The sequence below is a fragment of the Cebus imitator genome, unplaced genomic scaffold, assembly GCF_001604975.1.
Source record: "Cebus imitator isolate Cc_AM_T3 unplaced genomic scaffold, Cebus_imitator-1.0 Scaffold293, whole genome shotgun sequence".
In the NCBI taxonomy this organism is placed as follows: Eukaryota; Metazoa; Chordata; class Mammalia; order Primates; family Cebidae; genus Cebus; species Cebus imitator.
In genome coordinates this window covers 2,689,278-2,706,525 of record NW_016107608.1, presented here as the reverse complement: position 1 = coordinate 2,706,525, position 17,248 = coordinate 2,689,278, and the positions used below count along the sequence as shown (strand labels likewise).

At 40.5% G+C, this 17,248-nt stretch overlaps 1 protein-coding gene and 1 long non-coding RNA gene across 4 annotated transcripts in view; one reads left to right on the top strand and one right to left on the bottom strand.

Annotated features, from left to right (window-relative positions):
- LOC119467465 overlaps nt 1-2,494 on the bottom strand; it is a 33,290-nt gene extending 30,796 nt beyond the window's left edge. Inside the window, exon 1 of the long non-coding RNA XR_005196002.1 lies at nt 144-2,494. This is a non-coding gene — a long non-coding RNA (uncharacterized LOC119467465). The remainder of the gene's footprint in view (nt 1-143) is intronic.
- Nucleotides 1-17,248, top strand: part of VAV3 (vav guanine nucleotide exchange factor 3) — a 406,390-nt gene that overhangs the window by 566 nt on the left and 388,576 nt on the right. The gene's annotated exons all lie outside the window — the stretch shown is intronic.

Here is a 17,248-nt window from a genome sequence, read left to right as displayed (position 1 = left end):
GCGCCCCGCCTCCAGCCGGCAGCTCCCATTAATCTTGCGGCTAATTTCTTTGTGTAAATGCAAACGTCTAGGTGCGCTGAGCTTGCCCTGCCTCCCAGCCTTCTGCTCTGGGACCACTTTGGCACCACTTCGGCTTTTCCTACCTTGGCTTGAAATGGCTTATCGCCTCAAGCTGAATGCGAAAGCCTTGCGTCCGGAGATGGTGTGAGGATTTCGTAAAGGCTTTCTGTGAGGCGGGAAAGAAATAAGTTGTCTTAGGGTGCCCTTCACCTACTCTGCGTGTGCGTGTGGCGCGACAAAGGGAATTTGATCAAGCTCTTCCGTAAAAACTAAGGGGAGGGACGAAACAAGATGATGGGGTAATTTGCCTTTAGTCTCTTCTTTTGCTTTGAGTCTTGTTCTCATGTTTTCTTGAAAGAGAAACCATGACATAAATGAGGACTCGAGGAAGTGGAGGGCGTTCGGTCCCGTTATCTGTCCAGGAGTGACACTGGTCGAAAGGAAGAACCGGGAGCAGAACCCAGAGGCTGCCCCCGGGGGCCCTGAGCTGGTGGCCGGCCAGCAAGCTTCATGGCTATGTTTACAGCTCTTCCTAAACCATGTGAGAAGGAGCGAGTCCAACCTCTCTCAGCAGCGACAGGAAATGAGAAGTTTCACTAGAGATTCTGCTTTCCTTCCTGCAGTGCCCGGCTCAGGTGCTGTGGTGCTGACCGGCTCCTGGGACTGGAGCTGCCTCTTTGAGGGTGAAGCCAGGCACGCACCTCTGGAAGGTTGGGTGCACCCTACAGTCAGCTCAAAAGTCACAGTTCAGTGGAAGAGTAGTTTATTTATCCTGTCGGAAAATTTTTGTACAGAAGGATGTTAAACTCGGTTCAGAGTCTCTTTCAGAATGGTAAAAAAAACAAAAACCTTAACCGCTTTCAACTTAAAAGGGTGAGGACAGAGCCCTCTCCATGACACATTTCTGCACTAATCCACTATGACGCAGAGCCTCAGCTACTTAGCAACCAGAGCAGTGCCTTTCAAGAAGGAACGCGCTTTATATGATTTAACAAATATGTATTTAAAGTTACCGCACACACAGTCATCTCTGATTCTTGGTGTCAGTATTTCGCCAGGGTCCCCTGCACTTCAAATTCTGCATTCCTTGCCTGTTTGCCTTCAACCTGCTGGTGGGCAGTCCCCAAGAAAGAACAGGCATGGAAGTGGGGCGAGCCATATGTATTTAAAAGTGAGATAAATTATTTAATACCCCCATAAATCTGCATGGTGATTGCTACCTTTAGGTACTCCTTCAGAGTTGTCTCCACTCTGGATATCCCTTTGATGGGTTTAGCAGACTTTTCTATTCTGGTGGGAGCTGCAGTCAGTTACATACTCTCACACATCCTCATTTTCCACTTTGCCTGTAGCTTCAGGAGGCAGCGTGGGTCAGGATGCCTTGGTCACCAGTAGGGAGTACAGTACTGTGCACGTTTCCTGGAACTTGTTTCCTGGAACTCTCAGCAGTTGCTCTCAATAATCACATTTTCTGGACAGCTGAAGAGCTGCCTTTTTTTTTTTTCCCCCTGAAGCCTTTATTTGAATGCTAACAATGGATGAGAATCGTTTTGAATGTATTTTGCTCTTCTCTTATAATATATTAGATGTAATTTAATCTTTCTGATGACCAAAGATGATTATTATAAGCATCATTAATGAAAACTGAGCACATTCAATGCTCTAAGGGTTCTGTTCCCTACTGGGGGTACCACAATGAGCAAACCAGAATACTTGCCCTAAAGGAATTATTACACTGTGCTATCAGATGATAAATCACTGGGTTATAATAAGGTAAGTAGGACAGCTAATGACCTTCTTTGTGCCGTTGCACTTTTGAGTTCTTAAGTCTGCCCAACCTTGAGATTTCTGGTTCCAAATTAAGTACAGTTTCTCCTGTGATGTCCTGTGAGTGGGTGCTTCTCTCAAATGTGAATTCTAGAAGGCTAGTACCTGAATATGGTGTTGTCTGTTTTTGCTTTCCTCTTGGTTCTTGGCCTCATTGCAGAGGGGTAAGGCTGCTGAACAAGTGGGTGCTAGGCAGATGAGTTTGTATCATGCAGGTTGTTATTAAATCCTTAAATGAGACTTATGAAATGATTTTATGAAACAACTGACATATTTAACATACTTACAGTGCCTAGCTTAACATGTGCTTAATATGTCCTTAATAAATGTTCACTATTAGCAAAATTATGTAAAACATTTTTTCTGCTATTGTTACATTAAGAGTAATAGGTTCTAATAGAAATTTTAGAAGAATTGTAGAGGCCTACCAGTTCCTTTGGGCTGATATCCCTAAACATTTTGCCTCCAACTAATATCGTTCTTGGGAAAGTTTCTAGCTATAGTGAATAACCTGGTACACCCTGTCATGTCCCAGCAGAATTTATTCCCCTGGAGTTAGAGATGTTATTACTAGTACTTGTGGCTTTTTGGTATGTCTGAGAGTCGTTCTGTCCACCCAACTTAGATTTTGTTGATACTAATTTGAAATAGACTTTTTAAAATATAGCACATGATCTCCTAAGCTAAGAAATAACTAGAAGGTGTCACTTCAGAATTTTGTGTCATATTGAGACTCTAAGGAGCAGATGTTGACAAAGGAAATTTTAATTTATTGATGTTTTGCTTGTAGCCTGTTTAGTTTTCCTGAAATAGGCTATAAAATGACCAGCCTTTTACAATTTTTAAATGAGTGTTTATTCCAATGAGTGGGATGCTTTTCCATTCTCTGTTAGCCTTCTGCCTTGTTTGCATTAAAAAAAATAAATAACTGCAAATAATGACTGCTCAATTATAGGTTCGAATCTTGGAATCTTAATAAGTTAGTTGATTATCTTTCAAAATCAAAGCATGGATGGGATCCCAGTTCTCTTACTTATTGTTCTTTCTGGCTGTGGACATCAGTTTGTTTTTGATCTTGCCATCTTGGTAAGAGGATGATCTTCAGTTCAAAAATAAGTAATTTTTTCATGCTGATTTAGCTTTTGTTTTTATTTTTGATGGATTTAAGAGGTAAACTTAATCACGTTTAGTTATGCACTTAACATGTTCCTCTTATTATAAAGAATACAGTTAAATAAAATGCCGTTGGTAAGTGAATATCTAAGAAATTTGGTGTCTGTATATTTTAGATATTAGTGTCTATATCTGAGATTTATTTTTCATTCAAAACAGTATTCTAGCCAGGACACAAAGCATATGAATGATTCTGGAAGAGGGGAGCCTACTGGTGATAGCTGTACTGGGTGTGCAGCACGTGCTAGGGTTGGGGTGGGGGGTGTGCCTATGGAAGGGCATGAGTTATTGGCTTGATGCCATTTTAAGTGTTTAAGAAGATCTTCATGAATGCCTATAACCACTCCTAGATCTATCATGAATTGAAGTCCCTTAGTCTTAATTTTAGACTTAAAATTTTGCTTTATACTATGCTTTAGAGTAGGGGTAATACATTCGATGAGTTTACTGGCTACTATCAACAGTATATGTAAACTTTTAATTGTCAAAATGAATAATTCAGACTTGAAGTATTCCTTCAATGACTATTCACCAGTTCCTACTATGTTCCAGGCACTGTTTCAGACACCGTCTTGGACAAACTCAACAAAGTCCCTGCCCTAAAGAGATTTGGATTTTAGTGGAGTTGAACTATACATAAATGACTATATATTATAATATGCTATGAACTCATTTGAAGCTGAGTTGGGAACTAGAGAGAAATGTAATGCAATTTTATAGAAGGTAGTCAAGAAGTCCTCTCTGAGGGAGTGACAATTAGGCAGGGACCTGAAGCAGGTGAGGGAACACAGGAATGTGGATGTTTGGAATAAAGAATATTCCTGGCGGAAGGAATACCAAGTGCAAAGCTCCTGAGGTCATTAAATGGCAGGTATACTGGAGGAACAGCAAGGCCAGTGTGGCTGGAGGGAGAGTGAGTGTGGGAAAGACTGGTAGGGTTGAAGTCAGAGAGAAAATGGAAGTCCGAGTTTTAGAACTTGTAGGCTACTTTAAGAACTCTGGATTTCACTTTGAGTGAAATGAGAGGTCAACAGAGGGTTGAGCAGAGGAGTGACATGGCCTGATTTATGATTTTTCTCTTTTCTTTTTTTCTTTTTTCTTTTTTTTTTTAATGGAGTCTTACTCTGTAGCCCAAGCTGGAGTGCCGTGGCGCGATCTCAGCTCACTGCAACCTCCGCCTCCTGGGCTCAAGCAGTTCTCATTCCTGAGCCTCCCAAGTAGCTGGGACTACAGGCACGCGCCACTACCGCCAGCTAATTTTTTTGTGTTTTAGTATAGACGGGCTTTCACCATGTGGCCCAGGGTGGTCTCCAACTCCTGAGCTCAGGCGATCCGCCTGCCTTGGCCTCCCACAATGTTGGGATTACTGCTGTGAGCTGCCGCACCCAACCCTGATTTATCTTTCCTACAGTTACTCTGGCTACCATATTGAGAACAGACTGGAGAGCAGCAAGGATAGAAGTGCCCAGGCTAATACATCATTCAGGCAAGAGATGATGGCGGCTCCTCTTACCAGCGTAATAGCAGGGCAGGTGGTGGGAAGAGTAGGCTCAGAATATATTCTGAAGGTAGAGCCGGCAGAGGTTTATTGATGGACTCAGATTAGGGGATATGTGCGGAGAGGAGTCAAGTATGTCTCCAGAAGTTTTGACCTGAGAAACTAGATGATGATGCTCCCATTTATTGAGATGGAGAAGACAAGAGGAAGTATGGTGTTGAGGTGTATGTGGGGAGAGGGGAAGACATACCTGCAGCTAGTTGTGATTGAAGTGCCTGGTAGACGTGTAGAAGGGTATGCTAAGCAAGTTGGAGGAGTTGGAGATGAAGGTATAAATTTTGGAGTTATAGTATTTAAAATGATGAGACTGGGTGATATCACTGAGGGATTAGTGAAGAAAGAAGAAAAAATCTGAGTGAGCCATTGGAGCCTGCCTGTTCATGAGGGTAGAGAGATGTGTGTGTGGGGGGGAGGTGGAACCTGTGAGGGAGTTAAGAGGCAATGGCCACAAGGTAGGAGGGAAACCAGTAGTGTGGTTCCAGGAAACCAAGTGGAACAGTATTTCTGGGAGGAGTGATGACATGTTAAATGCTGCTGATCAAGTAAAATAAGGGCTGAGGATAGAAGATTTAAACATTATAAGGTTCCTTGATAACCCTGTCAAAAACGGATTTGGCGATGTGGTGGGCAAACACCTGATAATAGGAGAGGGCCGACGCAGCAAGTATAGACATCTCTTTGAGGGGTAATTTTGCTGTAAAGAGGACAGGAAAATGGGGTAGTGGCTGGTAGAGGAAAAGAAATCAAGATATGGGTTATTTTATTTTTATTTATTTATTTTTCAATTTTGAGATGGAGTCTTGCTCTGTCACCCAGGCTGGAGTACAGTGGTGAGATCTTGACTCACTGCAACCTCTGCCTCCCGGGTTCAATCAGTTCTCCTGCCTTAGCCTCCTGAGCAGATCGGATTACAGGTGTGAGCCACCATGCCTGGCTAATTTTTGTATTTTTAGTAGAGACAGGGTTTCACCATGTTGGCCAGTCTGATCCCGAACTCCTGACCTCAGGTGATCCAGCTGCCTTGGCCTCCCAAAGTGCTGGGATTACAGGTGTAAGCCACTGTGCCTGCCCTAGTTATAGTTTATTTTCTTATGACACAATTCTTATTTTATATCTATTAAAAGAGATCCTTTAGATGGACAGATTTTCTCATATGGTACTTTTGTGTATATGTGTATGTATGTGAGAAGACATATCTGTATATGAACAATGAGAATATTTGGGCACAGGGAGGGGTACATCACACACTGGGGCCTGTCAGGGGGTGGGGGGCAAGGGGAGGGATAGCATTAGGAGAAATACCTAATGTAGATGGCGGGGTGATGGATGGAGCAAACCACCATGGCACGTGTATACCTATGAAACCTGCACATTCTGCACATGTATCCCACAACTTAAAGTATAATCATAAAAAAATAAGTAAAATTTAAAGTGTTTTAAAATCTTCTTTTTGTTCAGATTGTGACTATTCTGAATACCACTTGAACTTAGAGTCATTGATTGCCAAGTGTTTTCATACAGTGTTACCCTTTGTACACCTACTGTTGGTGATGCAGCATTTCTAAAAGAATTCATCACTACTGCCTGTGGGATTTCCTTCTAAGCTGGGTTTTGATGCTGCTTGTTATTCTTTTAAATAAAGTGTTAAATAATTTCTGCTATAGATAACTCTACATTGTTTTTTAAAAACTATGATTATATTAGTTTTAGCATTGAGGTGTGCATTCCAAATACATGTCTACACACTCCCTCCTCCCATACAACATGGTGTGACTTATACCAAAGTGAAGGATGAAAAACTGTTATTTTCCCTAAAGAATGATGTGCCTAGTAACATTTTTAGTCAGTTTGTTCAGAATAATGTCATTCCTTGGTCGTCTCCGAAGTCAGTAACTTCTTTGCCATTTGTTAGGTTATTCTCTTGGATAATCTGCCAGCATAATTTAAAACACAACACCAGTCAGGATATTTTTATGTAAAGTAGTTGTGGCATCTTTAGGCATCTTAAGCACTTGTTCTGTCTGTGTGATTGGTGGCTTAACCTAGGTTCTGTAGAAAGCAGAGTCTGGTGTAAGGCACTGAAGTACTGAAACCCCCTTGGTGAGGTGCAATCCCATGGCTTGCCGGAGTGAGGAAAATGAGACCACGTCTTTTTGTTTTCTTAAGAGGGAGAAAATTATATCACTTTTGCAATATAAATGGGTTTGATCTGATATAGATTACCACATATTTCCAAATTTTCAAGTACAGTGGATTGCTTTTTTTTATTTTTCTCGAATCCTTTGTGGCAGTTGACATTACTGATCATACCCTTCAGCTAACACTCTCTCTTCCCTTTACTCTCACTACACCCTACTCTCCTGATCCTCTTGTACCTCTCATTATTCTTTCTTAGGTTTTTTTCCGTTTGTTTGTTTGTTTGCTGGCTTCTCTTTATTGAAACCTCTATTAGAGTTTTCTCTTTAGTTGTCTTTTCATTTCACATTCACTTCCCTGTAGCATCTTATGACATCTGTGGTGTTGCCTACCTTGATGGACCCCAAATTTACACTGACAGCCTCAGCCTACCTGTTTTACACCTCTGCTTCTATAGTTAGGCTGCCCCATGGGTATGAAGTGTGATCATTAAAGAAAGTTCACTCACGCCGGGCGCGGTGGCTCACGCCTGTAATCCCAGCACTTTGGGAGGCCGAGGCGGGTGGATCACGAGGTCAAGAGATCGAGACCATCCTGGTCAACACGGTGAAACCCCGTCTCTACTAAAACTACAAAAAATTAGCTGGGCATGGTGGTGCGTGCCTGTAATCCCAGCTACTCAGGAGGCTGAGGCAGGAGAATTGCCTGAACCCAGGAGGCGGAGGATGTGGTGAGCCGAGATCGTGCCATTGCACTCCAGCCTGGGTAACAAGAGCGAAACAACTCCGTCTTAAAAAAAAAAAAAAAAAAAAAAAGAAAAAAGAAAGTTCACTCACAAGAGAGAGGGGTTGATTGGATGGGACAAAACTAGGCATGAGCAGGACTGCTACTGAAGTCATTCACCAGAAGATGAGGCCAGAGAAAGGAGGCGAGTAGAGGGACAGAGAGGAACAAAAGAGGTTAAAATGGCAATAAAGAGTTGGGATGGATGGGACTTGGCAACCTTTTAGATACAGAGAAACGGTGGAAAGTATCTAGGCTGAGACCCAGGTTTCAGCAACAGGTGACAGGAGTGTTATAAAGGAGGGGCACATTTTAATGAGAAAGGGAGCACATTCTGTCTTGGACTCTTGGAGTTGGAAGTTATTACCAATTACCCTCTCTCTTCTCGGTTTCATGTATCCCACTCTTTTAGTACCCCGTTTTTTCTGGTTTATTCTACTAATACCTAAAACCCAACAATCCTTTGAACTCATTGCTTCTGCCACCTCTTAACTGCCTTCAGTTTTCATTTCCTTCCTACTTAGCTTAAATACTATAGCCATTATAATTCCCTGACTTCCCTTGATTTGTCCTGCTTGTTTAGATAAACAAAACCCTGGTTAAATTCAACTTGTTACTTATTCCCTTCCTACAACTGAGCTGCTGAATATAATGGGGGAAAACCCACCGTGTAGATTGCTCTCACTTTAAGTTCATGTTTCCTAATCTCAGGTGGGCACCTTGGGCCATCCAATCATCTGGTTATATTTCTCTAATACTGTATTCTCAAAGTATGGTCTGGAACTACAGGCAGTCCCTGAAATGCTTTTGGGGGTCCCACAATTTCAAAACTCTCTTTATAGTTTTATTTATAATCTAATAATAATAGATTATTTGCCTTCTCATTTTCTAATATGTGTATAGTGGAGTTTTGCAAAGGCTGTGTGACAGTGCCCATGCCGTTGCTGTGGTTGACTGTAGAATATAGGCTTGTATATGTTTAAAAGGTTTATCGGTTTAGAATTCTAACATGTTAAACATTGATTGCTATGAAACCCCAAACAAAAGCTGCTGAGGATTCTCAATCACTTTTTAGGAGTGAAAAGAGGTCCTGAGGAAAAAAAAAAGTTTGAGAACTGCCCGAGACCATTTACTTTTTGACTCTCCCAGGTCACTCTTTAGTACCTTTTCTTCTTTCCTTAGACCTTCATCACCCCTTTCTTCCTTCTTTCTCTCAACTTGTAACCTCACTTCTTGTTCCAGTGAGGAAAAAGATAAAATCAGAGGAGAGCTTCCTCAAGCTCCTGCCTTCCTGCATCTTTGCCTGTAGATGAGCCTTCTCTCGGGTACTGTGAGTGAGTTAACAGTGCTCCTGGCCAAGGCCAGTTTCTCCTTTATTTTTTACCCCCACACTCTGCTGCATCATCAGTTTTCTCCTGGATCTTTCCCATTTGCATGCATGTATGCCGTTATTCCCCTCATTTAATGTAAGATATATTTTCAAGGTAGAGATCCAAAGATGTGGATAAACATTGGGTATAATGGAGAGCGACTAAGATGCCTAGGGTTTGATCTGAACTACTGGGGCAGGCGATCAGACAACCTCCATATAACTTCAGTGGTTCCCAAAGGACCAGAGAATAAAATCCAACCTCCTTAGTATGCAAGAGCTCGTGGTCTTGTCCTGCTTCATCTCTCAAAGCTCCTCTCCACTCTGTACTCCTGACCTTTTTGCAGTTTCTTAAAAAGACTATGCTGCTATATGTCTCTGTGCTATTGCATATTCCTTTTTCTCTACTTGAAGTTCCCTTTTTCATTTGTCTGCTTGAAGATTCAGTTCAAGAGTCATCTTTGTATTGTCTTCCCTGACTTTTCTCCCAGGTGTGACTGAGCACATGCTGCTTTGTGCCGCAGTGTCTGGTGGAATGCAGCACTCCTTGCTGTTTTGCAGTTTTTTTCCTTATCTGTCTCCCTTCCAGGCTTTGGCTTGATTGAGGATGCCATAGGCTCTTAATATACAGCACTAGAAATGGACACAGGGAGTCATACCTAATAGGCATATGTAAATAGGCATAGGTGAAATTCATCAATGGAATGAAAATGGTGAAACTTTACTACTTTTTCAAACATATCTACAAATTTAAAAAAAAAGCATAGCCAGCACTGACTGTCATTTCAAACCAAAAATACTTGTTAAGTGCCATTACTAATAATAGCAGGTAACATTACTCCACCACTTACCAACTGAGTGACTTTCAGAAAGTGGCTAAATGTGTCTACCTGTCTTTTCTTTAGCTTTCTCATCTTTAAAATAGACCAAATAAAAGAAGCTACCTCCTAGGGTTCTTGTGAGGACTGGCTGAATTAATTAATGTGACTTGCTTATGACTGCCCAATAGATATTAACGTTTTTTTTTTTTTTTCACTATAATGATTATCCCTGCTTCTGTGGAAACATACAAGGCAGTTACTAACACCTTCCATGCATTATCTCATCTAATTGTCCAACACCATGAGGCAGGCATTGTTATTTATCCCCATGTGGTAGATACTCTGAGGCTAAGAGGGGTTTAGTAACCAACAAGTAGTTTGTGGTAGAGCCAAACATAGAATTAAAACATTAAGAGTGAACTGAATTCTCGTCAGCAAGCTATCGGGACATCTGAATGTGAACTGCAATGAGGACTGCAAGGAATCTTTTCCCCCATTGTATTTTGCTGTATTGTGGGGTTCCCTTGGAGGACTGTTCTGATTGGCCTTGTGGCTATTGTTAATAGCACCTCCGTACTAGTCAGATGGAGTTAAAATTTTGCTTCAGGATACTGAATGCATCAATTGGATGATTTCATACACATTTCTCACATTGTTCAGTATAAAACTGGTGTTAGACCTTTGACAGGTATATAATGGGAAAAGGAAAGAAAATCAGGAAAACTAAGGAGAGATCATGAGGGGAAGAGAGAAACTGAATGTAGCTGTTCCTTTTCGGCCTTTTAATACTGTGCCTTGTGAAGGCTGGTCTTAAGCGCATGGTTTAATGCTCTATTCTGGAGTCAGGAGTGCCTATATTTCTCTGGGAAGCAGGAACACTGTTGTTTAAAATGATGTGCTTTGAAATCGCATTTTTTCTATTATAAATATTCTTTTTGTAAATTTTCAGACAACCTATTGTTAGCTATTATTTGGAGCATTATTTTATCATAATTCTCTTCCTTTGTTAACATAGATCCTGCATCATGTTAAAGCCAGTCACAAGTTGACATTTTGCTTTTCCTTATTCTTGGGCATTTAGTGGATAGAACTATGAAGAGCAATGTAGTTCCTTTGGATTTCCATGGAAAATTATTTTTGAATTGTATTTTGTGCTGCTAGCTGAATGTGCTTTCAAAATCTGTGTGGCAAGAAGTGTAGTCAGCTTTTGAGTTGCTTGCTTAACAGGAAGCTAGCAGCATATGCTACTCACATGAGAGTTCTTTAAAGGGTCAATTAATATGGAATATTTAATGATACACTTGATACTCACCTTCCATGGTTTTCAGAGTGCCTGTCTTAAAATAGATCTGTAACAGCTGGTCTGAATAAACAAGCATCGTGCTTCTCTATGCCTTTTCCTGGGAGCATGGGGGCAGCATGGTTTAATGGGAAAACTTTAGGTCAGGAATCAGGAGACCTGAGTTCTAGTCCCGGCTCTGTCTCTGACAGGCTGTGTGACCTTAGTGTCTCCTTATCTTTGCCTCTGGATTCTATACTTATGGCAATAGCAGCGGATACTTACATATGCAATAATATTCTAAATAGCAACTAAAATGTTTGACACATATCTAGGCAGCATTATGGTTTCATGATCAGGGATCAGGCAGAAATGGTTGAATCCCAGCTCTGGCACTTAACAACACTGATCTTGGGAAATTTACTTTACTTATTGACTCTGTTTCCTCATCTGATAGGCAAGAAATTGTGAAATTTCTTTGCAGGATTGTGGTGAGAATGAAAATATTCAAATGCCTGGTACTTGGTAAGTACTTGTTAAGATTATTTCCTTCCTTGTCCCCACTGCCTCCCCAATCATCATGTCTGTAAGACAGGAAGAATAAGATCTTATCACTGCTCTACAGAGGAGGAAATAGAAATGGGCACTGGCTAAAGGGCTTTTCTCAAGGTTACACGGACAGGAAGTGGTGAACACAGGACTTAAGTCCAACTGTCCTAATTTCAAATTCGGCAAAGTGTCCCATTCCTGCTGCCAAATTCAGTGGATAGATGGCAAATTGCATGAGGAAATGACTGGAAAAATGCTTTTAAAAAATAGGGCATGCCCTGGAAATGGAAAGTGAGATTGTATTATTTTGCACTGAAAGTTACTGTATTTAAAATTAAACATCTAAAATAATGAAACCTGTTTTCCGTTATTTTATAGCCTGATTAGTTTGTGGATTATTTACTTTTTGGTAATGTTATAGCCCGTCTACTTTCTGTTTGATTCTGTTTTCATGGAAAGTTTTGCATGTGAAGCAATTATTTAAATCATCATGTTGTCTGCTAAATGTTGGACTTTGCAGTAGATGCTGGGTATTCAAATGTGAATGAAACTCAGTCCCCGACCCTGTGTTGCTTTTAGTCTACACAGTATGGATTTTACTTCATATTTTCTCTTGTGAAACAGTGGATGGGAAGGGAGCCATTTGGGTTAGAGTGAATGGGCATGGCTAAAGTTTGGTGGGTGGGTAATGCTTTTCTGGATACATAGTTAATTTTGCTGATGTGCACATTATGCCACTAATGTCACAATACATTTTTTTGTGTGTGTGCATGGCTCAAGGTATTTCTCTCCTTTTTTTTTAGGTTGAATTGTATATATATATTTTAAAAAAATTTTATTTTAAGTTCAGGGATACATGTGCAGGTTATTACATAGATAAACGTGTGTCATGGGGGTTTGTTGTGGAGATTATTTCATCACCCAGATATTAAGCCTAGTACCCATTAGTTATTTTCTTTTATCACCCTGCACTGTCTGATAGACCCCAGTACATGTGGTTCCCCTCTATGTGCCCATGTGTTCTTATCATTTAGCTCTCACTATAAGTGAGAGCATGCACATTTAGTTTTCTGTTTCTGCATTAGTTTGCTAAGGATAATGGCCTCCAGCTCTATCCATGTCTCTGCAAAAGACATGATCTCATTCTTTCTTATGGCTGCATAGTGTTCCATGGTGTACATGTACCACATTTTATTTATCCAGTCTATCACTGATGGACATGTAAGTTGATTCCATGCCTTTGCTATTAGGAATAGTGCTGCAGGGAACATATCTATGCATGTGTCTTTACACTAGAACAATTTATATTCCTTTGGGTATATATCCTGTAATCAGATTGTTGAGTCAAATGGTATTTCTGTTGTTATGTCTTTGAGGAATCACCATGCTGTCTTCCACAAAGGTTGAACTAATTTACACTCCCACCAACAGTGTGTAAGTGTTTCTTTTTTGCCATAACCTTGTCAACATGTTATTTTTTTGACTTTTTAGTAATAGCCATTATGACTGGTATGAGATGGTATCTTATTGTGGTTTCAATTTGCATTTCTCTGAATATCAGTGATGTTGAGCTTTTTTTCATATGTCTGTTGACTGCATGTATGTCGTCTTTTGAGAAGTGTCCATTCATGTTTTTTGCTCGCTTTTTAATGGTGTTTGTGTTTTTCTTGTAAATTTGTTTAAGCTCCTTATAGATGCTGGATATGAGGCTTTTGTCAGATGCATAGTTTGCAAAAATTTTCTCCCATTCTGTAGGTTGTCTGTTTGTTGAGAGTGTCTTTTGCTGTGCAAAAGCCCTCTAGTTTAGTTAGATCCCATTTGTCAAGTTTTGCTTTTGTATTTCTCTGCCTTCTATAGACATTTGTACAGGTCACAAAGGCGTAGAGATAAATCACATAAGTTTCCACTTTTAGTGGTTGAAGAAAAAACAGTGAATCTGGTTGGCAGGCTTTTGCAAGACTGTAGAAATTATTGGATGTTATAAGACTGGTGCAAAAGTACATGCAGCTAGGTGACAGAGATGACACCAAGAAGAAGACAGACATGAATGTTTGCCACAGAGGAAGAAGGTTTGAGAAATAAAACTGAGTGGGGAGAGAGTTATGTGAGGTGAAGAATGTGGTGCAAAGACATTCAGATCTCAGTGATGTCTCCAGCAGAAAGCTATTCTGAATGATGTAGTACCGTTAATAACATTGGTACTGGAAATTTGGCCGTTCCATTTGAATTTGTTTGGAAAGACATTCAAGTACCTATCTTTGGTGGATAGGCTGGAGCATGAGATTATGGTCTATTCTCTTGAATATTTTGAAAGTTTAGGGAGCAAAAGCTATAGAATCAAGATGCTTAATGGACATCTAAAGTGCTGAAAGTAGAGGTTTGCTGTCTCTCCTCTCTCTAACCTCTAGACTTGCTCTTTCTCTCTCCTTCACACCTACTGAGCCATTATCCTCCCTTTGCTCTTTAGTTGACTGATATCTCCTCCTTTCCTCCAAGACCAGGTCCATCTGGTCTTCCCTGTGTACTCCTGTCAGAATTCATGATCAGCCTTTCTGTGTTTACTCCAATTCCTCCCACCTTCTGTGACAACAGATATGCCATTCACCCGAGAGCACCCTTCTTAGGCTTTGCTGCCCTTGCCCATGAGCAGCAGAGAGCTGTTGGAGCAGGTGGCAAACCCCGTCCTTTTACTGTCTGTGTTTATTACAACTTGTCCCTGCTTTCATTCACCTCTTTGCAGTGCCTCATAACTACACCCTCTTGGCTTCCTGTCATTCCCCTGGTCATGCTCTAACCCTCCAAATCCCAGATACCCTGAATCCCTAACTCTCCCTTAGTACCAGTAAACTCAACTGGTCCTCATCATTACCACCCAGTCCTCCTGAACCCTGACTTGTCCCTCAGTCCATCCTGTTGCACGCACCACAACGACTATTATTATTGTTACTAGAAGTAACTAGCAACTGTGCCAAACTTTACAAGTAATATTTGTATGCACATTTTTGCCTCTGAGTCCCAGAGAGAGTTTTGGGTCTTGAAGTGGATGTTTAATAAATTAGAATCTCAGAGAGAACCAGGTGCCGTGAGAACTTTGATTTTGAGAAGTTGGACACTATACTGTATAAATATTTTTTTTGGTTTGTGGTTTCCAGAACCCAGTGGTGTGCTTGAGAGAGCATTATTGATGAACCAGAAGCTCTCAAGTCACGTTTTTCACTTCCCAGAAGTACTCAGGGTGTGTGTCCCCTCACAACCAGCTCACAGTATCTGCTTATTTTTGTAAGACTGTTTTCAGTAATGTTGTATTTCAGTAGTGCAACTTTCTCTTAATCATATATGCAATACCTGATAGGGAAAGTTGGTCTAGAGTGATTCTGTCACTTATTAATACTCCAAAATGTAGGTTTAGCAGAAGACCTTCAAATATGAGAAGGCATTTGTTGGCTAAGGAGTGTTAGTAAACTTAGTTCAGTCAGCCACACAAGAAATGCTTCAGTTCAGATTATGATGACAAATAGAACTGTGTTTGTGTGCATACATGTACTTTGAGATTAAGTAAAATATAGCAATTAATTGAACTTCAGTAAGGGGGAAGCAGGAATTAAGAGCTCTGGGGCTCAGAATGAGGGTTAACACAAAAGATTTGGGTACTTCCAGAGACACTGTTTAAGAAGAGAATTTTCAGGCCTGTAACCCCAGCATTTTGGAAGGCTGAGGTGGGAGGATTGTTTAGGCCCAGGAGTTCAAGATCAGCCCTGGAAACATAGACACCCATCTCTACAAAAAATCTTTTTAATTAGCCTGGCACAATATACATGCCTGTTGTCCCAGCAACTTGAGAGGCTGAGGTGGAAGGATCTCTTGACCCAGGAAGGGCAAGGCTGTAGTGAGCCATGATCATGCCACTACACTCCAGCCTGGGCAACAAAACAAGACCCTGTCTCAAAAAAAAAAAAAAAAAAAACATTTTAAAAAAAAAAAAAAAAAAAAAAAGAAAGAAAAAGGATTTTTTTTATAAGTAATTGTTGAAAATGAATTATATATGAAAAAAAAGAGAATGTGACATAAAATGTTTCTTAAACTGCATATAAATGGAACAAGCTAAACTTAATTTATACAAATGTTAAGAGAGTTTCTAGATCTGACTTCAAGTCTAAGGACTTTTGTTTAATATACTGTTCTAATAAGCTTGTGAGGCAGCATGGTGTAGTAGAAATTGTAGTTTCCATTCCTTTTCATTAAGCCTGTTTAAATCTAAGGGGATATAGGTTGTAAGTTAAAATGGGAATAAAGCGTAGCTGAAAGCTAAGTTTGCAGTAGTAAACACTGTAAAGAGTGGATTCAGTAACTCAAAAACCATATTAATCTTGGACTAGGATGCTCCTATTTGAATGAACCATTGTGGTAATTCCGTTTATTTTATTTTATTTTTGTCTTGTTGCCCAGACTGGAGTGCAGTGGCATGATCTTAGCCCACTGCAACCTCCACGTCCTGGTTCAAGCAATTCCCCTGCCTCAGCCTCCTGAGTAGCTGGGATTACAGATACCTGCCACTATGCCTTGCTAATTTTGTATTTTTTGTTGAGATGGGGTTTTGCCATGTTGGCCAGGCTGGTCTTGAACTTCTGACCTCAGGTGATCCACCCACCTTGACTTCCCAAAGTGTTGGGATTACAGGCATGAGCCACTGTGCCTAGCCAGCTTCATTGGTGAAAGAGTACAATTATAGAGCTGAAAAACATCCTTACAGATAATTCCAGTTCAGCAACTTTAAAAATGAGCAGTCTAAGTCCTCTGATATGTACACAATGATTTGACCAAGGTCACTTGGTTTGCCAGAACCAGTCTAAATTCAGATTTTCATGACAGGATTTCATTACCGTGGATCTCAAGAGAAGTTTAAATCAGGTTTATTCTCTTAACTTTTTAAAAACAAGATTAGAAAGTACTTTAGTTTGAAATTTCTCATATGAAGCACTTACTATGAAGACCTTATTTTCTCTCATTCATGTATGTTTTTCCTTTTTTGGAAAAAAAGGTAGTTTAGGGGAATCTGTAAAGGTGAGGGTACAGGGTCTCAGACTTTGGAGCTTAGAATGTCCTGGAGAACTGACAAAGCATTGAAACATGATTAATGAAAATTATGAATCAAAGATCTGATGCTTAAAGTGGTAAATCCACAGCTATCTAAAACAGCCATTCAGCGTTACTCAGTTCCTAGCAGAGCTGTTTTGCTATTTTAAGCCAGATAACAAAAATGTGGCCCAAATTCCCAAGAGTATGAGTATTGGTGTATGTTTAAATGTCACCATAAGTTATCATTCCTTGATTGTGAATTCCATGAAATTGGGGGCCATTTGTCAGTTTCCTGTTCTTGGCTCAGTATCTGGCACAGAGTGACTGCTTCCATGAATGGCCATTGAGTGATTATTTAATGGATCCCTCACATTGGCCTTAATGTTGGTTGGATGAGAATGCTAGATATTATTTATTAATCCTAGGATGAAAAAAAATATAGTCTTCTGCCAGTTGTTCTGCAGTGGGAGGCATCATGTTATCTTGAAAGAATATGGATGTGGAGTGGATCCAAGATGGCCGTTTAGGAACAGCTCAGGAGTGCAGCTCCCAGTGAAAGCGCAGAGGGTGAGTGGACGCCGAGTTTTTATTGCCCACAGACTAGGAAATTCCCGGGC